This window comes from Adiantum capillus-veneris, chromosome 18 (assembly GCF_014529385.1).
Source record: "Adiantum capillus-veneris isolate H3 chromosome 18, ASM1452938v2, whole genome shotgun sequence".
Classification (NCBI taxonomy): Eukaryota; Viridiplantae; Streptophyta; class Polypodiopsida; order Polypodiales; family Pteridaceae; genus Adiantum; species Adiantum capillus-veneris.
Window position 1 is genome coordinate 43,663,329 of NC_140948.1, and position 21,721 is coordinate 43,685,049.

Genomic DNA, 21,721 nt, shown 5'->3' on the forward strand with positions numbered 1-21,721 from the left:
CCTCTATCACCGGTCGCTTACACACATATGGCCTAAAAGCATTATTTACCAGCTGCTCATGCATATGTAGCATAAACTCAAACCTGAATACATCCCTCTTGCCATAGAGGTCTTTCCAAATGATCCAACAATTTGTGAAGGCGGAATCCATGAGACCCCAAAAACCTGTATGCCACCACTTAAAACCATGCATTGTACTTTGCAATCTATAACCACTCCCAAGAACCATACTATCAAATGTGTCACAGCCAGCCCTACATGCATTGTATTGCACCGCAACATCAGGACATACAACCTCCCTCCTCTTTCCATCACTCATCAAGCGCTTTACCTCACCTTTATGCATTCCATAACAATTAGAAGCAAACAAAATTTCTTTATTGTCCATCCATGTGCAAGCAAGGACACCTTGCTTCTTGCAATATGCAAACTGGCAAGCACCTTGTGCTTGCTTACCCAAATGTAGCATCTCTGCATGAGGGAAGTACTTTCTATTTGCCACATAAGTACCTGTACCACCTTGGCCCTCATGAAGCAAGTGCTCAAGAAGCTTAACGGAGGTAAAAAACCTGTCAAAAAACACAAGATGACCCTTCCTTGGAAGGGATTTTACCAAATTTGCAACTGCATGAAAAGACAATTCCGGGCATGGCAATTTATCATAGATTTGAAATGCAAGATTATACCCCATTGATGAATCACATAGGTTCCATACCTGTATGCCAAACTTATGCGGCTTCTTTGGATTGTAAACCCTACATGGGTTAAATTTGCATTTAGAGGGAATTATGCGCTCATCAACAGTGACACACTTGCCTACATTGTAATGCTTTTGAAAAGTGTAATTCAATCGCTCCTCCAAATCAATTAATTGCCACAACTTGTGCTCTCTACATCCACGAGGTGACCTTTGTGCATTGTCTCGTAAGTGGAGGAACCGTTTGATTTTCCAAAATGTGGTTTGGCTCATCTTCTCACCAAAGTTAGGAAACAAGAGTGAGCCTACCACGTCATCCTTCCAATAGTGTTTCTTGGAAGGCATGTAGTGAAGTACCATGCCCAATGCTATGCCCATGAAACTCATAAAAGAGTGACGATCTATAGGAACCCACCTACGCATGGAGTCATGCAAGCTCCCACACCTTCTCCTCTCTTTTTCCGCATACGTGTTTGTCTCACTTACAATGTGATCAATGAGATCTAGTGGAAACAACATCAAAAACAAATGAAATTCACAAAACTCACGAGGTAAATGACCCAAATTGGGTCCATGGACTCCATTGAAGAGAGGGAGAGTCCTAAATGTGCCATGGGGCTCTTGCTCAAGGCCATCACCACTATACCATTCCGGAGGAATAACATCAACAAAGTCATTATCCTCTTCGGGAGAGTCATCAAGTACCGGCCCTTCTGCCTCCAAGGCCTCATCATCACCACCTTCAACCCCCTCACCCTCCGATGCATGCTCATCATTGCTTTCATCCTCATCAAATACATCAAATGGGCTAGGTGAGGGACAAGCTCTATGTTTACGAGGTCGGCCACCATTTCGGCCACTATATTTGCTAAATTCGGGTGATGATCCTTAGGCATCATCACTTGTAAGCGTGCTACAGCCCTTGGGTCTACCCCGGTTTCGTGGTTTGGGTGGCCTTCCATGCCGCTTTGCAATCGGTGTGGCCTCCATCGGAGTGCTTTCAAAATCAGGACTACTAAAAGGAGTATCCTCTTCAAGATGGTAGTAATGACTTCCCTCCCCCAATGCATCCTCAGCAAGCTGTTAGGAAATAAGACGTAGCTAAATAGATAATTGAGTAGATTACTTAATGGAGAGAGACATATTTACATACACAAGATTATAGAGTAGAGAGAGAGAGAGAGAGAGAGAGAGAGAGAGTACACACGATATACGTGGTTCACCCAATGTGGGCTATGTCCACGAGAAAGCAGCCACCCAATGGCTTTAGTACTTCAAAACAAGATGAAGTTTACAAAGGGATTATACCCTTAATGGAGCTCCCGCCTTGCTTCACTCTCACCACCTCACACTCACCTTGTTGCATCAACTTCACACACTATAAAATGTCTGTAGAAATGGCCTCCTTTTATAGGCCAAAAGGGCTACCCTCTCTCATGAGAGGTAGCCATGTGTAGCCGCCCTTGTGTAGATAAGTCCAAATCGGACCCTCCAATCCGCCCATGTGTGGCCGCCCTTGAGAAGACAAGTCCGCTTTTGAATTCGGCCACCGGCCATTGACTTCCGACCACCGGCCACTAGCCATTGACTATCGGCCACCGGCCAACCGACGGTTATTTTCCGACCACTTTCCGGCGCCGTCCGGCCATAATATTCCGGCGAAAAAGGAATATTCCGACAAAAAGGCCCCTGATTTTTTGCCTTGAAAATTTTGGTTTCTGGCGAGTGATTTTCCTTCACGCACGATGGCTTCTCCTCATAATGGGGGTCTTGCAAATGTGCGCTTTTACCACAGAAAATTACAAGGGTAAATCAGGCTCCATACTTTACAATCTCCCACTTGGAGACTGATTCTTAAACCAAACCTATGACTGCTTTCCATTCTGGCTTCTTATCCTTGAATGCCGATTGAAGATGAGCAAAAGCTCAACTTCTCCTTGTTGACCACCTTTGTAAACATGTCTGCAGGATTTTCACTTGTATGCACCTTTCCTAGCTTTAGTTGTCCCTCTTCCAAAAGAGTGCGTATGAAGTGATATCTCACCTCAATGTGCTTTGTCCTTGAATGAAAGGCTGAGTTCTTCGCAAGATGGATAGCACTTTGGCTATCACTGTACAAGACACAATTGTCTTGTTTGAATCCAAGCTCTTCTAAGAATCTGTGAAGCCACAAAATTTCTTTGCTTGCCTCCGTCATTGCTACATACTCTACTTCCGTGGTAGAAAGTGAGACCAGTTTCTGCAACTTTGAAGCCGAGCTTACTGTTGTGCCTCCAACCGTGAACACATAGCCAGTAGTGCTCCTTCAAGTATCTTTGTCACCTGCCATATCTGCATCAGCATACCCTTATAGAAAAATATCAGTTCCTCCAAAATACAAAGCATTTGTTGTTGTCCCTTTTAGATACCTAAGTATCCACTTCATAGCTTGCCAATTCTCTTTACCTGGGTTGTCCATGAACCTACTCACAACTCCCACTGCATGTGCAATGTCTGGCCTTGTCTAGACCATAGCATACATTACAAAACCTACCACTGCAGCATATGGAACTTTAGACATATAGGCTATCTCCTCTTGTGTCTTTGGACACATATCCTTCGTTAGTTTAAAATGACCAGCCAAAGGTGTAGAAACTAGTTTTGCATTTTGCATTGCAAACCTTTCTAGTACCTTCTTGATGTAATCTGCTTGAGATAGCTTTATTGTCTTCTTCGTTCTGTCCTTGATATTTTCATACCAAGTATCCTCTTTGCAGCACCTAAATCTTTCATTGAAAAATATTTAGACAACTCCTCTTTTAGGTCTTTGATGTCCTGCATGTTAGCACTTGCAATCAACATGTCATCAACATACAACATTAGGATGATGAATTTCCCATCTCCCAAATTCTTCGTGTAGACGCATTGATCCGAGTTGCATCTTGTGAATCCATGATCCAACATCCATCGATCAAACTTCAAGTACCATTGTCTTGATGCTTGCTTTAAACCATGCAAGTTCTTCTTTAATCTGCAAACCATTTTCTCCTTACCTTTTACTTCATACCCCTTTGGTTGAAGCATGTAGATTTCCTCCTCTAAGTCACCGTGAGGGAATGCCGTATTTACATCCATTTGCTCGAGATTTAGATCATGAGCAGCCACAAGGCTTAAGACAAGCCTAATTGAGTTCATTTTTACAACAGGAGAAAATATTTCATTGAAGTCAATACCTTTCTTTTGAGAAAACCCTTTTACCACAAGCCTGGAGTTGTACCTTTTCTTCCCACCTTCTTCTTCCTTCAGCTTGTACACCCATTTGTTTTGAAGTGCCCGCTTACCTTTAGGAAACTCAACCAACTCCCATGTTTGGTTGCGATGTAGTGAGTCCATCTCCACTTGCATGCTCTTCGTCCATTCTTCTTTGGATTCATGTTGCATAGCTTCTTCGTATGATTCTGGCTCTCCAGAATCTGAGATCAAGAGATGGTTGAAGGAAGGAACAAACCTTTCTGGAGTTCTACTTGCTCTTGTAGATCTTCGGGGAATAGGTTGAGGCTCCTCATTTGGTTGATGTTGTTGCACATTGTCACCGTTTGCAGTCCTTGAGTCTTCACCATCCTCAAGCTCCATGTACTCATCACCTGTTTCTTTTGTTTGTTTTCTTTCCAAGTAATCTTTGTACATATTTTAATCGTTAAAAATTACATCCCTACTCCTTGAGATTTTACCATCTTCAGGATTCCATAGGCGATACCCAAAGTCACCTTCTCCATAGCCAATGAAGAAAAACTTTTTGGACTTTGCATCTAGCTTTGATCTTAGGCTTCTATCTATGTGCATGAAAGCCTCACACCCAAACACTTTGAGAAATGCATAATTCACCGGTTTACATGTCCATGCCTCTTCTGGAACTCCCCCATCCAATGCCGTTGAGGGTGACCGATTGATTAAGTACACAGACGTACTTACAGCTTCTGCCCAAAGCTCAAGCGGTAGGCCTGCATGTAGCCGCATGCTTCGTGCTCGCTCCACGATTGTCCTGTTCATCCTTTCCAAAATCCCATTTTGTTGAGGTGTCCTTGGGGTTATCCTTTGCCTCCGAATGCTATTGCTAGCACAAAAGCTTTCAAAAGCTTGGCTGCAATATTCGCCTCCATTGTTGGATCTGAGGCATTTAACCTTGGTACCTGTTTCATTCTCCACAAAGTCTTTCCACCTTTGAAATATGGAAAATACATCGGATTTATTCTTCATGACATAAACCCATGTTTTTCTAGTCGCAATGTCTATGAATGTTACATAGTACAATGAGCCACCAAGTGATGGTGTACTTGCGGGACCCCAAACATCAGAATGAACCAACTCAAGTTTTTTATTTTTTCTTTCATTTCCTGATTTTTGAAATTTTACCCTCTTTTGTTTACCATAAACACAATCTTCACAGAACTCTAAGTCCACTTCTTTCAAACCTGGTAGAAGCTTCTTTGTTTGAAGGATTTGCATTCCTTTGGCACTCATATGCCTAAGTCAGTAGTGCCACACCGCACTGTCAACTTCTGTAGTTGCTGCACAAGATGAAGGTTGCGTGCTAACAGTACACAAGTAAAGTGTACTGACTTTTTCTCCCTTGGCAACCACCAAAGATCCCTTTGAGATCTTCCACCGTTTGTTTCCGAATGCAATGTTGTGACCTTCATCATCCAATTGTCCTGTAGAGATCAAATTTTTGCGAAGAGAAGGAACATGCCTAACATCTTTAAGCTTCCATTCATTTCCGTTAACAGTTTTGACAGAAACTATACCTTTGCCGACAATCTCACAAGCTTCATCATCTCCCAAGTATACATACCCAAAATTACCTTTGGTGTAGTCTTGGAAATGTTGCTTGTGTGGTGTCGCATGGAATGAAGCCCCGGAATCTACTATCCAGGAATTAGACACATTGTCTAATGAGAGAATTAGAGCATCTTGCTCTACTTTACCTGCCACATTGGCCTCCGATGCTGGCTTGTTGTCTTGAGACTCTGTCTTCTTCTTCTTCTTGGACCAGCAATCCTTCTTGACGTGGCCCTTCTTGCCGCAGTTCCAACATTCAAGAACTGACTTTGTGCGTGACTTGCTCCGCCTTGAGCGATCCTGACCCTTTTGGTTTTTGAACCTTTCCTTAGGCCTTCCTCTTGTTTCCACTGATATTGCAGCACTTGATGATTCTCCTGTACTTCTCCTTTGCATTTCTTCGCTTAGGAGAACACCCACAACATCATCAAACTTAAGAGTATTTGTACCAGAGATAGACTTACTTACAGCCATCACAAGGCTATCCCAACTATCCGGTAGAGATGATAGTATAAGGAGAGCTCGCACTTCATCATCAAAATTGATTTTCACCGCTCGAAGTTGACTTATGTTTGTGTTAAAGTCATTCAGGTGTTCTGTAACTGAACCATTCTCTGCCATCTTTAGATTGAACAAGCGCTTCATAAGAAATACCTTATTGGACGCCGATGGTTTCTCGTAGAAGTCGTCAAGTGACTTCATCAAGTCCTCCGTGGTCTTCATCTCCGAAACATTGAAGGCCACCGTTGACGCCAAGCTTAACCAGATTGTTCCCAGGGCCTTTCGATCAAGGACAATCCATGCTTCATCTGCCATCGTTGCGAGCTTCTTTGCAAGACCTCCTAGTGGCAAATAGAGGTCCTTCTGGTAGAGATAGTCTTCAATCTGCATCTTCCAATGTTGGTAGTTTTTCCCCTTGAACTTCTCAATCTTGAGCTTCCCTTCCTCCGCCATAACTCCCAGTCAATTCAAGGAATCCTTTCCTTGAGATAATTTAGCTACGAGCAAACCTTGCTCTAATACCAGTTGTTAGGTAATTATATGTAGCTAAATAGATAATTGAGTAGATTACTTAATGGAGAGAGATAGATTTACATACACGAGATTATAGAGTAGAGAGAGAGAGAGAGAGTACACACGATATAAGTGGTTCACCCAATGTGGGCTACATCCATGGGAAAGCAGCCACTCAATGGCTTTAGTACTTCAAAACAAGATGTAGTTTACAAAGGGATTATACCCTTAATGGAGCTCCCGCCTTGCTTCACTCTCACCACCTCACACTCACCTTGTTGCATCAACTTCACACACTATAAAATGTGTGTAGAAATGGCCTCCTTTTATAGGCCAAAAGGGCTACCCTCTCTCATGAGAGGTAGCCATGTGTAGCCGCCCTTGTGTAGATAAGTCCAAATCGGACCCTCCAATCCGCCCATGTGTGGTCGTCCTTGAGAAGACAAGTCCGCTTTTGAATTCGGCCACTAACCATTGAATTCGGCCACCGGCCATTGACTTCCGACCACCGGCCGGCCATTGACTACCGGCCCACCGGCCAACCGACGGTTCTTTTCCGACCACTTTTCGGCCGCTGTCCTGCCATAATATTCCGGCGAAAAGGAATATTCTGACGAAAAGGCCCCTGATTTTTTGCCGTGAAAATTTTGGTTTCCAGCGAGTGATTTTTCTTCACGCACGATGGCTTCTCCTCATAATGGGGGCCTTACAAATGTGCGCTTTTACCACAGAAAATTACAAGGGTAAATTAGGCTCCATACTTAACACAAGCTTCCTCCACATTTCAACCATAGGTGCATGACTAGATTAACTAATTTCATATGTGGAAGAAACGAGTGTACTTGCATGGCTTACCAAGTGCTTATTTTCCGAGGAGGAGCGAGATTCAGGGAGCTTTGAACAAGGTACTCCGCAGATTTCATTCCAATTTGCAGCATAGGACTTCGGATCCCCCTCAAACTGACATGCAAATTTGTGAGTTTTTGCATGGTACTTGTGTAGCACCCCAAAGAAGAACACCTCAGCATGATTATCCCCAAATTCTTGTTGTGCCCAAGAAGCCCCAAACCAGGCCGCGGGTACTTGTAGCAGGGCACCTTCTTGGGCCACGAGAAACTCAGAGGAGCATCCAGCACGGTTGCAGCCTACCTGCAAAGGTGAGTAGCGCCTTTGATTGAGCTCCATGCGCGCAGAAAAATTCGATCCCTGCACCCATTCCTTGGCCTCTATTTCTCGGGATTTTGGCTCTCCTCACGCTGCCCTACCCCAATTGCTTGAGTTGGGGCTTTCATTTGGAGCCCTTGGATCTACGGAAGATCCTACGGGCCTCAATTCTCCCCGATCTGGAGCCCCCATGCATGAATTCAAGCTTTTGGGGAGGCACGACACTCAATTGGAAGGTGGCTGTTGCATGCAATTTTCCATGCTTAGATTGGATAGTTGCTTAATTACTCAAATTAGAAGGCATGCAACAATGCTGAAAAAAATTCCAAGTTTTTTTCAAGTTTGTCCTCACCTACCCCAATTGGTCAATCTATGTTATCTAACTTGAATTTCTAGAATTAATTTGTCAAAATTTTCCAGTTAAAAGGACATAAAACTGTCCGGTTACCAACCTAGTGTTAAAGTGACTCTTTTTTTTAAGTGACTGTAATAGTGAGGCAGTCCGCGGCGGGCAACAAGAAGAGCGGCCTCTAAACACCCTTCGAGGCTCCCGTGCTGCTCAATTGGGGCTGGGGCAAGCACAATCATAGACAACAACAACCCACAGCCAGAAACCAAACAAGAAAAGGGGCACCACCTAGTTGTAGATGCGAACTAGGACGCACGTGATATCTCCTTGTACTCAAACGCACAAAGAGAGGGGAATGCAAGATAGCCACACACACCAAACACAAACATTCACCATGCCAGAGAGAGGTAAAGAGCACAAATCAACTTGAGCAACTCAGTCTGAGCCTTAAAGACTAGATGCACACAAAGCTTGATGAGAAATAGAGAGACAACACAAAACTTGACTTTGTTGCCAATACACAAATTGTCTTAGGGTCACGGGAGCCCTCTCACCGAGCACCCTCTTACAATTTACCTTTTAGGCAAACAATTCAACAAGCCCTCAAACCACCAAGCATGAAATGGCACAACAAAATTCAAGGACAATATACCTTCAACCACCTGATGAGCCAACTTATCAAGTCAATTTGGAGAGAAGAGTCGTAGTTGCAGCATACAATTGCACCCAAAACTATGAATCTTACTTATGGACAAGAGTAGGCTACAAGTGTGATTGCAGAGTATAGTATCACTCCACTCCTCTAGATGGCATAACTAACTTCAAGCTTCTCCATGCACCTATGTGTAGTGATGGAATAGAGCACTCACAATGCACACACTCTACACAGCTAGGATTGAAGAGTGGTGTGCTATGTGTTGAGAATGGTGTGGTGTAGTGTGATCATGTGATGATTTACAAGGGAGAGAAGGGCTCTATTTATAGGTTTTAGAAGCCCCGATTAGGATTAGGCCTAATCAAGTTTATTTGAAGGAATAAAAGATTATGCATTTTTATTTTTATTTTTATTTTTTTTAATGAGGGTGGGTCTCTTGTCCTTTGAGTCACATGGATGTGGGCTCAAGGGAAGAGAATTATTGAGGATGAAAGGAGAGAGGATTGAGTGAATAATTTGGGAGTGCCTACTCTAGTAGAGGGTGCATTTTACAATAAGGTTAGTGGTTAGTAGTTAGTAATTATCACTACAAAATCATTCACCAAATGGTGAGATATATGATGAGAAAAGTTAGAGAAGGGATAAGCTTGTAAAGCAAGGTTGAAGCTTGGAGAAGTTGACATTCACCTCTTTACAACACCGGTAGAAGAAGCGGTCAGCATGGCGAAGTAGCGCGTGTCGATGAAGCTATGTTATCTTCAAACCTTGGAAAATTCATGATAAAGCCTTCATTTGCAGAGGTTAACCTTGGATTTTTGCCGATTTTTTGAAGTTCTTTACAAAGCTGAAGAGAGTATGGTAATATGGACATATATGTAGAGAGAAAGGGGGACACATAGGGTGTAAAAATGGAGGATGAAGGCTATGGAGGTGTGAGAGATGTGGCAATGGTGAAGAGGGTGAATTAGGACATGGGAGTTGCAGGTTTGGGAGTGGGAAGGAGAGGGAGGAGTGTGTGTGAAAGAGAAAAATGATAAAGTGGAAGAGGGAGTGTGGCTGCATAGCATGGGCAAACTGGGGTCCACCAATAAAATCATAGCTCACAGCTCGTAGCTCAAAAAAGTATGAAAAAATTTGAGGTGAAAGTTCAGCTCATGAGCTACAACTTTTGTTTGTATCACCTTTCCAAATTCAGGGAGCATGTGATCTTTAAAAATTCAGCAAAATCGACTGTTTTTTCCACTGCACAAAGTCCTTGTGAGGTCCTTCTTTGGATGATTCTTTTGAATACCACCAAGAGTGAGCTCCCCATGGTGCATGCATGCATGCCACATACCCTTGACCTTATTTGGTAGGTCTATAATTGAAGATATTGTTGAGATCATGATATAAATGAATAGTACAACTAAGAAAATCAAATATTGAGGGGTCTAAAAATATATATACATGTCAAATATAAATAATATAGGTGAAAAAAATATAAAGGGGTCAAAATAAATCTCTCTCATTATAAGTCTACCATAAAAAGATGAATATTTTTGGTGTTCTAATTTATGAGAGTAAAAGAGAATAGATGTAGGAAGGAAAAAATCACAATAGTGAAAAAATATACACATAAATAAAACTAGTTTTTTTGGATTTTTGTTGGGATAGAGTTACACCAAAAATAAGAGAAGCTTGCATGAAATTATTTTTATATGGAATAAAGAGTATGCAAAATGGTAAGAAAAAATATGGTAATGGTGAGTCAATGTACATAGCATAAATAACACACCATAGGTAGAAATATTTAAATAAATATCAAAATAATTATGAAAAATCCTTTTATTTAGGCCCTATATACAATGAAATATTTACACACAAATGGGCCATAATATACTTATTTTTTTTTATATTTTTTTTTTTGGCTCAACTAGCCAAGTGACTAGCTAATTAAGGGTTTTTAAGAAAATATGAAAAAAGTTCCCTAACTCACACACGCCTATATATAGTGAAATGGTAGGGATAACCAAAATGTTTGAGTGATTTGATAGGGTGAGGTAGCTTACTATGGCAATTATGGAAAGCCGAAAAACGGTTATCAATAGTAATGTGCATAATGCATCAAACTTGACAGCTTGAGGGTTTCCTTGGGTCATAAGTTTCTAAGTACTAGCAAAATTCTAATAAAAGTCTGGTAATGCATCTAGAACAGTTTGTACATGTGAAATATTAAAACTGACTTCAATTGTAGAAATGAGTTGCTCATTGATATCCTTGATACCAGCAAGAAAAATATCCATGTCATCCTCCTCTTGCATTATCTTAGACTCCATCTCTTTACAAAATAATGCAATCTGTGCCTCATTGCCACTTGCATAAAGACTTGCCAGAGTATCCCAAGCATGTTTTTCTATTTGGTTGAGTGAATGTAACATTGTGCTTCATAGATAATGCAATCAATGCATGAGCTTTGCACATATCTAATATCCCAACAAGATTGCTCAGCTATAGGCAAAACAACTCTATTAGTAACAGATTTGCTAGAGCCTACAACATTCTCAACGGAGCCTGTATCCACAGAAGGCAGACAACATTCTCGATGCCCTTTGAAACAAGAACATGTGTCGTCATGTGCATTGGGTAATTATCCCAATTCAATTTATTTTCAGCAACAAACAATCTGAAAACATTTGTGTTGTTAACCATGGCGAGTGACTACACCTTATGTAAAAACTATCACAAAATGGAGTAAGACTAACACGTGTTATATAGCACAATCCAAATGGAACTGTTAGGAACCTCTTCTTCAAAAAATTGCACCGACAAAAAATTTTGCACAAAAAGATGAAATTGCATGTGCATACCGCTTGTAGTGACAGCGGAGGTTGAAATGAGGCCAAAGGGGAAAAAAAATTGATATGTTGACGGTCCGCAAAAATCTAAGAACATGATCGAAGGCATTTTAGTGATAGTACCAAAAGGACGTGACCTGTTATGATACCAATTGTTGGAATTAGGATTGCAAGGATCCATATACAACTTGGAAAAGATGAAGAAGCAAAAGACAAACAACAGAGAGTATATTTCTTAGTGTGCAAATAGAATGATAAGATAGCCCTAGTAGAGTGATGGATGTATATACAATAATGTAAGGGGAAAAAAACTCTTAGTGAGAAAAAAATGCCCCAACATCCCTAAGTGTGTTCACACACATCCCTACCACGTATATGGTAACACTTTTCTCCACAGTTTATTTAAAGAAGATTCAATAATACCATGCTTTGGAAAAAATAATTTGAAAAAATGGGTGCTCGACGGGGATTTAATATTTACGTAATTACGACAAATTTGTGTGATCACAAGGTCTTATTGACACATTTACATGATTACACTGAACATGATCACAAAGAATCCGGTTAAGGGCAACCTGGAAACGGGGCCGAAAATTGCAACCCTTCCCGCCCTTCCTTTGCTGCTAGCCCTGCACATGACGGGAAAATTTATAATAGCCCTTCCCAAGGAAGGACAAGTTGCTCGACTGGCCTTGCTCCAAGGAAGGGAATATTTTTGCAAGGCCTTCCTAGGGAAGGGCAACCTTTCAAAATGCCCTGCAGAGATTAATCATGTCAATGCTTGATATTGTGGCTTTTGGACTTATACCTAGATGATGTTCTATGGACTTTGAGAGTCACTAATGAGTATAGAATCTGATTTTGTAGGTTGTGCAAGCATGCATTGCCATACACCTTAAAAAAAGTTAAGGTGTACTTTTTAGTATAGGGAATTTCAAGTATGCTTTTTAATATAGGGAATTTTAACGTGTTGGGCAGACTGTAAAGGCAACAACATATGAAGTTTGAACTTGAGAGTTGAATGTCAATCGCTCGCAAGTTTTCTAATGAAGGCATCAGGCTTGAATGACGGGTCTCGTCATTCGTCTCTCTCGTCCACCAATTGCTGACACAGAGCTTCTATATCCAAGTTCCAAGTGAGATGAGGAGGTTTGAGGGATACCATGTAATCAAGGCTAGTGGGTTGGAAAAAGAGAGAAGGTAAGTACACTAGAGATTAACTCAAGCATGGCTAAATAATGCCTTATTGAAGGAAATTACGGAGAGAGTAAAGATTAAGCACTCTTGATGCTCCCCAATTTGATTTTCTATGCAAAATCTTTTAAAGTTGTTCTCAAATATTGATTGATTCTTACACGGGCTCAGACTCACGATCAAGTAAAGCTCCAGATTCCAGAATTTCCTAGCACTCTCCCATTATCCATGAACTACAAGCTCCCCTCGAGAGTCCCTTGGGAAACCTCTATGTTGTGAGTCCAAATGACTCCAGAGTCTACGATTGCAAAGGTCCTTCAAGCCTCAAGGCTCCTTCACAAATCATGATTCACATAGTGCTAGCCTCCTGGTTTGTTAGGCATGCTCCCAAAGCCTCTTTATAGGAACCCCTACTTATCACTTCATCATTTTTAAGATGGCACCATGTGTAATGATTAGGATGCTATATTTTATGTTGTTATATAATATTATGAGGATCTTATTTTTTGCCGTTGGTGATTCTTAGGGGACGAGAACGACTTAAGAGGGAACTTGGAAGCTGAAGTTTGAAGAGATGTCTACCCTAGCTTCACAGACAGAATAGTGATAGCGATAACTTCATGATCTCAAAATGGGAGGTTTGTAACTCGGGAGGAGACTCTTCATGGTTACAATTCTAGCAAACGGCAATCCCAACAAAAATCAAGATATATGATGTCGTCATTGCAGCTGCATTGCAGGTCATTTCAAGTTCCAAGTATTTGCATGTTCCATTTACAACTTACTACTTCTCTTGCTCATTGTGTATCTTGTAGAAAATGATTTTTAGTACTGCTACGCAATGTTTCAAAAGTGCACCCTTTCTCATTGTACTTTAGAATTTTCTTTACAAGTTACAATCGTTCAAAAACACATGCGAAAAAAATTAGATTTTGGTAAAGATTTGATCGAAGGGAAGGGAAAATTTTGCCCTTCATCTTGAAGATCGAAATGCCAAACAACCCTTCCCATGGGACGGGCACTCTTGAAAATTTCCCTTCCCTAGGATGGGTAAGGGTGCCCTTCAATTTTCACGCCTGCCTGGAAACCCACTAAATCCCACCGGGCTTACCAGGCTTTTCCATTTTTCCTGCAGGCCCGCCAAGAATACTAGAAAGCCCGGCGGGTCCGCAAAATTATATATATACGGGCCCGATCGGGCCCGCTGGCTGTTATTTCTTTGTTTCATCTTCAGGGGGGGGGGGGGGGGGGGGAGAGAGAGAGAGAGAGAGAGAGAGAGAGAGAGAGAGAGAGAGAGAGAGCTCATTGATCGCCTTTGCAGGTACGTCGAGAGGAGAGAGGAGAGAGGGAGAGAGAGGGTCGTGTGGGAGTGTGCTCTGCGTCGCAGTGTGTGGCAGTAGCGGAGTACCTGACCACATGATCTCAATATGTGTTGTGTGTGTGTATGCATTGTGTGATAGTGTGTCTTTTGTCGTATTGGGCGGCAGTCATAAGGTACCTTACCACACAATGGGGGTGTGCGCGTAAGCTGTTCTACGCAACAGTGCTTCCCACGAGGGCATCACCTCGGTGACGCGGGGAAGATGGTGTCCTTGTGGTAAGTATTGGCTTACTGTCTGGGTACTACATCGATAACGTGGCGAATCTAGTATCTCTATGGTAAATCAACTTTCCCTTCCTCTTTCCCAAAAAACATATGGGCATCGGTCGGTAACGCGGCCATATGATGTTGGTATGCAAGCCATTATTTCTCCTTAGATTCAGGTGGCACTCGATCGATAACGCGGCTAATAGAGTGTCGTTTGTTAGAAGCATCTGTTTTTGCATAAATGTGGCGTTCAGGTCGTTAACCCGGTTGTACAAATGTCATATAATTTGTATATGCATGTGCAATTAATTTTTTAAGTATTAAGTATATAAAATACTTGGTCGGTAACGCGGCTGTGAAGAGTATTTCATATACAAATTTTTGAATTGTTTGATTTTGTTGTTTTTAACTGTCCATACAAAATTATATACCAGCTAATCATATTCAAAAGAATGCTTTATTTATCAATCATTGCTGTTTTAAATGCTCCATTTATATAAATTATATGCAAAAACGTATTTGCACACAATTCACATGTTAAATATTATTTTTTATCTTTTTAAAGGACCTCAAGCATCATCGCTATTTTTAATGCTTCATTACATAAATTCTCTGTAAAAAAGAATCTGCACACAATTTGCATGTTAAATATTCTTTTGTTTTTTTTTTTAAGAGCATCAATTATCATCGCTATTTTGAAAGCTACATTTACATAAATTCTATGTAAAAAAGTGTGTGAACACAATTTGCATGTTAAATATTTATTTCTATCTTTTTAAAGAGCAAGACATTCTTTGCAATTTTCTAGTCCGATTTGTATACTTCCAATGTTTTAAATGTTTTTGAAGTCTTTAAGTCGGTGTGTCCTTTGTTTGAACTAGTATGTGCGCACGGAGAAAAATATAAGTTAAAAATTCAATAATGTTGAAATGTGCCAGATTGTTATTATGTATTGTTTGATCTGAATTAAGTTCTTATAAACCACTTGTTTGATCAACATTTTATACGTGTAACAGATTGCAATTTTAAGTGAAGATTATTTTCAAATTTTTATCAATATTTCCTTGTACATTTCTTAAAGTCTACAAGTCGTGGTTAAGAGTTTGCTTGAAATAGTGTGAGAGTGTTTCGCAACCATGAATGAGTATTTGATATGTTGTTTTTTTATTGTCCATTGCAAATATGACGCCAGATCAAAAGAAAAGTATTATGCGTGCCATTCGTAAGGAATGTATTTTGGCAATCTTGTCATGTGCAGATGGTCGCATGCAGCAGATTAGTGAAAGCGATGTCTTCATCAAAGACCTTACTAGCACTATATGGGAGAACACAGAGTGCAAGCTACGAGGTGAAGGCCAATACGAGTTGTTGATTCCAGTAGGGATTCGAGAATTTCACCCCCACCATAAGGTTAGGACAGTGTTAAACAATATGAAAGTATGTTGCAGAGACTTAAAGGAAGACATCCCACCTGTCTACGACATGTCAGAATTAGAGCTCTGGGATAAATTGTGGGAAGAACAGAAGGTAAAGATGAAGCGTGTGAAAGCGCAGGACCAGCAGCCTTACCCAAGAGATTGAAGATGGCCCAAGATGCACAAGTAGCTTTGGGAGGTCGATCTGATGCCAGCGGCACCGGCACAATCATGTGCACGGCTTTGAATGCCAAGTGCGCTCATCTTGTTGGCATCCCTCACAAAGCCTTTGAAGAAGATGTGAGGATTGGAGCAAAGTTCTTTGGTGTGTGCACATTGTACACCATCAAAGGCATCTCTTTTTTTTTTACACCACATTACATATGTGGGAAAATGTTACAAGGGAGGAAGTGAGGCAAAATTTGACAGCTTTCAGACAGAGCAAGGAATGCAAATGCTTCACCCCTCCATTGTAAGGTGCATTGTCTTTACTACCGAAGCTTCTTGGATCACAATATTCCCATACTACAATGGGGGTACCGTGGGCAACATGATGTGCCACTTACCATTCGCTCACAGATTGTTCAAACGATACATGCACATGCTACAACACGGCCGGAGGCCATTGCCTGCAGCAAATCTTCATGTACAAGAGATAGACACAACACGCATCAAAGCAGTGATCGAGCAGATGCCAGCCATTTGTCACACTTTAATCGATGGTGTTGTGGACGCCCACTCGGTTGGGATAGTGCACAGTGACCTGCACCCGTTCAACATATTATTGGACTTTACTCGCGCCAATAAACCCCACGTCGGTATCATTGATTGGGCGACGATGCTTAGAACGCCAGCTAAGTGCGCAGCAATTAATTATCTGTATCCAAGCGCACAGTCGGGCTCTACAGTTTTGGAGGCACAGAGAGGAGGGAATGTCGAGATGGCTAAGTGACCGTGGATTGCTCCATAACTATACAATCCATGGTGCACAAATGCATACACAAAAGCGAGAAACATTTATGCATTGGGCTATCTATTCGACATGCTGGCAGATTTTTGGAGTGCAACTAGAAAAGTTTATTTTTCAAAAGAAGTTTTTCACCACATGTTATAAGGGCTATTTGGATTAAAGTAGATTATTACATAAAGTTAAAAGAGCGGGAACAAAGAAGAAATTCTTTTGACGTGTTGATATTTTTCAAAGACCAATTAAAGACAGACCCTAAACCTGTCCAATGTCCCCTTGTTGAACTTGCATCATCATTTTCTCCGATCTAAACATTTTTATGATATACATGTCTTGTGTTATTCTACTTTTTATTGAAGTGTATTATGAGGTTTGAAGTGGTTTACCTAATTGAATCAATTATCTTTAGTCATTTCAAATTTATCGTGTTGAGTGTTGGTATTTTAAAGTTGCCTTGTGGTTCAATTAATTGCATTAGTTGTGGTTTGATGTAGTGGATTATGATGTCTAATATAGTGGACAAGAAGTTGCTATCTTGTGCATCTGTGAGACTGTTCAATCATAAGAATATATATTTTGCCAATGATATTGAATATTTGTCTATATGTTGATTGCAGCTCCAAGAGAAAATGACCGATGAAGAACGAGATATTGGCACATCATCGTGCCCGATGATCAATAACGAGCGATTGTTAATGCATTTCAATGCATGAAGTTCTAGCACATATATTATCAAATTCTCTTCTATTTCATCTATAGTGCATTGGGATACACCAACATTGAACTCTTCTTCATCTTCATTTTGACAATCATACAACTAGGTTGGCATTTCCTCCTCGTAGCCAGCACTTTCGATGTGATTCGATATCTTTTCGTTGCAAAACATATACACTAATTTTTTTGCTTTGTCTGCTAATAGTCTGTTGCGAACAGTGCTGTGAGCATACTTGTACATACTCCAGTTTCTCTCTGAACTTCAGTTTGTTGCACATTGTGCTAGTACTTTCATTGCAAGGGAACGTAAGATAGAGTAATGGTCTACACCATTCATCATCCACCACTTCGATGCAGGTTTCTCTTTTGCCATTACCTGTACAAAATCATTCGCAAAAGGACCTTCTTTTAATCTAAATGCACTCATTTCTTTGATGCAATCAATTTGGTCTTGAACGTTGGAGTAGAACATGTTGACCACGTGATAGAAATCGCTTACCACCTCTGTATTGGACATCAGATCTAAATTCCAATACTCTGGATCGAGCATGTAAGCAACACTATGGAGTGGACTATGAGCGCTCTTCCACCTTGCATAAAATTACTTGGCCAAAATTTTTCGTTATTTTCCAGAGAATGGTAGTCACCACTCCTTCTCTACTATAGACTCTTTCAGCTCTTCGGGATTTTCAAGACTCTGTTGGACTGACCACCATGTCATCCACACTTTGCCCAAGTTTGACGTCCTTTGATCAAGATTGCGGATCGCGAACATAACGAGCATCATTACATGGTATGCATCCATTACACTCCTCCACCAAGCAGCCTTGTTTACATTGCCACATAGACATGTAATTTTATCTTTTACTTTTTCTTTCTGCTCAAGGTGTCAATCATCAAAGGCCACGCAGTTGAATGTGTTAAATACAGCACATTTATTGCAGAGAAGTGATTCCAAGGTATAAAAGTGTGGACAGAACCGAGTTTCAGCAGGAAGTTTCAGCATCACTGACATGCACATCCTATAAAAATCGAGCACTCTTTGTCGTTTCAAGATAAATTTCACAACCTGACGCGCTGTATCAATTATATTGGCGAACCATATGGTTTCTTCGCTAGTATACCAATCTTTCAGCACCAAGTTTAAACTGTGTGTATTACAACCATTGGGAAAAATGTGTAGAAAGCACTTCTTTATTAATTTATTGGCATTTTTACAATTCTTTGCGTTGTCCATGACTACTTGAACGACATGTTGAGCACAAATTTCTTTAATTGCATTAATTAAAACCTCAGAAATGTATTTGCCACTTTTAGTTGCACCAGAACTATCAATCGCCTTTATACACGTTTCTCTCCTTGGACAAACTAGCATTACATTGATCAGCGGTCTTCTTTGAACATTTGACCAGCCATCACTCACAAGCGTACATCATGAAAGAATATTTCCAAGTATTATTTTGCCAACACGCTCTTTGACTTTGATATAACACTTGTCCAAGAAAACATTTCGTATCATGTGATAAGAAGGAGCTGAAAATCTTGTGTCAAACTCACCGATTTTCTTCCAAGCAGCCTTCCAATGATTGATGTCTACCATGACCAAAGCACTTTCAATAAATAATATTACTTTAGCGAGTGTAGTTTGTGCTTCTTCTAGAGACTGCACTCGAAAGCTTTGATGTAATGATTTTTGACGCATTTTACTAAGTCCACCTTCATTGTGACGCTTAAAAGAAACACTGCCTGGAATTTCCTCTCCCTGCATAGGTTGTTCTCCAAGGTTAGTTGGCGTCACTACAAGATCTGCGGAGTTAATATTTTGGCTCTGAGAACTCTTGACTCGAAGCCTCGAAGCTATATATCTGTTGTCTCTTGCCACCCCTTTTTGGCGAGCTCTTCTCTCAAACGCTTTGCAACTGCAAGTGCCTGAAGATGTTCACATTTCTTACAACTCTTTTTAACGCTACCCAAAAAATGATCCCTAATACGTGGTGCACCGCCTAATTTTGTTGTGTGACAGAATTTACATTGCCACTCCATATATCAGCCGTATATGTTGTGAGCATAATCCCACTCTTTGCCAGGAGCTTTTTTATTCTTTGAACTTCTTCGTACCACTTGTGCACACATTTTGCTCCATTGCTTTTAAATTAAAACTGAAGACAAAAGAACCAGATGTTCAGTTTCTGAAATATTTTTCTTATTTTCGATATATATTAAAATTTAAAAACCATTCAATATGAAAGTAACCATGATGCACAATATGAGATTTTCAATGCACGCTAGTCAATCCACATATCGATCTCCTATATTATGAGCAAATATACATATGGCAATACAGTCTATGCACGGCATAATAACTACAACAATGCTATGAATCTCTCAATGCAATTATTGTTATAATGATTATTTATATGTCCACTTTGATTTGCAAACAATAAGACACATCTAATTTCAATTGCTACAAAAAATAAACAAAAGCAATAAAATATATGATTGATCATTTCATACACAAATAATCTATCATAATACATAATGCACTCTCTGTATAAACCAATGCAAATAAATCTTCAATATAATTACTCAATTGAGGACTACTTGTACCTAGTGAAGGATTGTAGCCCCCCCATGTAACCAATTCAATATATATAAAAGCTATTTTAACCCAATTGAGGATTATAGCTCTTACAATGTGGAGTGACAAGTGTAAATCAACTCAAATCTATGATGGTGAAAAATGCAAGACTTCAAGGATCTTTATATGCTCAGTACACTAGTACAGGACATCCAGCCCTTGACTATCGACTCGTCATTTACATATGCTCATCTTCTAAAACCAATTACAGCCCTCATTTGAACCAATGGCTTCTTCGCAATGAGCATGACTCTCCAAGTTTTCAGTTGTTTTGGTTTCGTACCTTTATGTCGATAAACGAATTAAAAAGTTTTAGAAGTGGTTACCGAATTAAGAATCACGTTCAGCCCAAAAAAAGGACCTGTGACTCTGTAACCTTATGTCAATTCACAAGGAGATGACTATACCCGGAACTCGGATACACTCCCCAAGGATTTGCCTAGCTAAAGGACTAAATTTGAGTACCAACGTTAACACGGGTTTTTAGTGTGAAACCTAAGTTCACTTACGGTGCAAAGGTCGGTTGGGTTTTAATGCTCCAAATTGTCATGCAAAAGAATTTCCGAAGTTTATATACATATAAAGTTCTTCAATAATATAGAGAGAGTGTGTTGAGTATGGTACGCTCTCAAGTTTTGATCTCTCTCTCTCTCTCTCTCTCTCTCTCTCTCTCTCTCTCTCTCTCTCTCTCTCTCGTTTTAAGCATAAATATCAACTCTCTCTCGTTTTAAGCATAAATATCAACAAGGCGTCTAAAGAGAGACATTGACACTGCCTTTCAATAAAGAGAGATAGAAGGAGAGGACGCGACAGAGAAGGAAACGAAGAAGAAGAGAGACTATAAATTAAAGAGGAGAAAATTAAACATGCCTTCCAAAAATTGAAAGGGTGCTCCGTTGTACACGGGTTAAAATTCCCAAGCATTTACCCTTCCAATCAGTCAAAAGGTAGTGCTTACAAACATAAGACCTTTCCAAGAACATCATTTTAGAGCCGAGTCCTGCTGTCATTTATTGAGATTAATAGGATGAGTACTATGCTTGTTGAAAAAGATGTCCCGCATTGGTTCACTTTTTAGAAATGCTTTAACCTCATTGGTTGCACGATTATCAATCACCTTTTCCTCGATTTGAGGGGGGTGGAAAAGAAAGAGGTCCTCTTTCATTTGTTAGAATTCCGAACGGAGGGGTAATCCTAAAGAAACGTTCAATATTAAGGCCACTACTAGCATTACGAAACTTGTCCCTTTAAATGTACTAAAACAAAAAGGTGAGCATGTGCCCAGTACATAGTGATATTAAATAAATACCATTAAACTTTTAAACCTATAGCCGGACTCGGCTCTTAGATATTTGCTTTAAGTTTAGCTTGTCGAAGACGGGCGTGCGGTGGAGTTCACCAAAATAAATTCTAGTTCTTGAAAAGGTTTTGATGTCCTTCAACCTTGCAGAGCTGGGCACATAAAATATCAAGATAAGAATCCTAAAAATTCTTCATGCGACTCTTTTCATTTTAGTTTAAAGATAGCAAATGAAGTTTAAGTCAAAAAATATGTGAGTTTATCTTTGAATAAAAGATTTGAGCAGTCTTCAAGTATGACCCTTGATTTGACACTCACTCAAGTATGAAGTATGAAGCTCCAACATAACGCTATACTAAGGGCATAGGGTATTG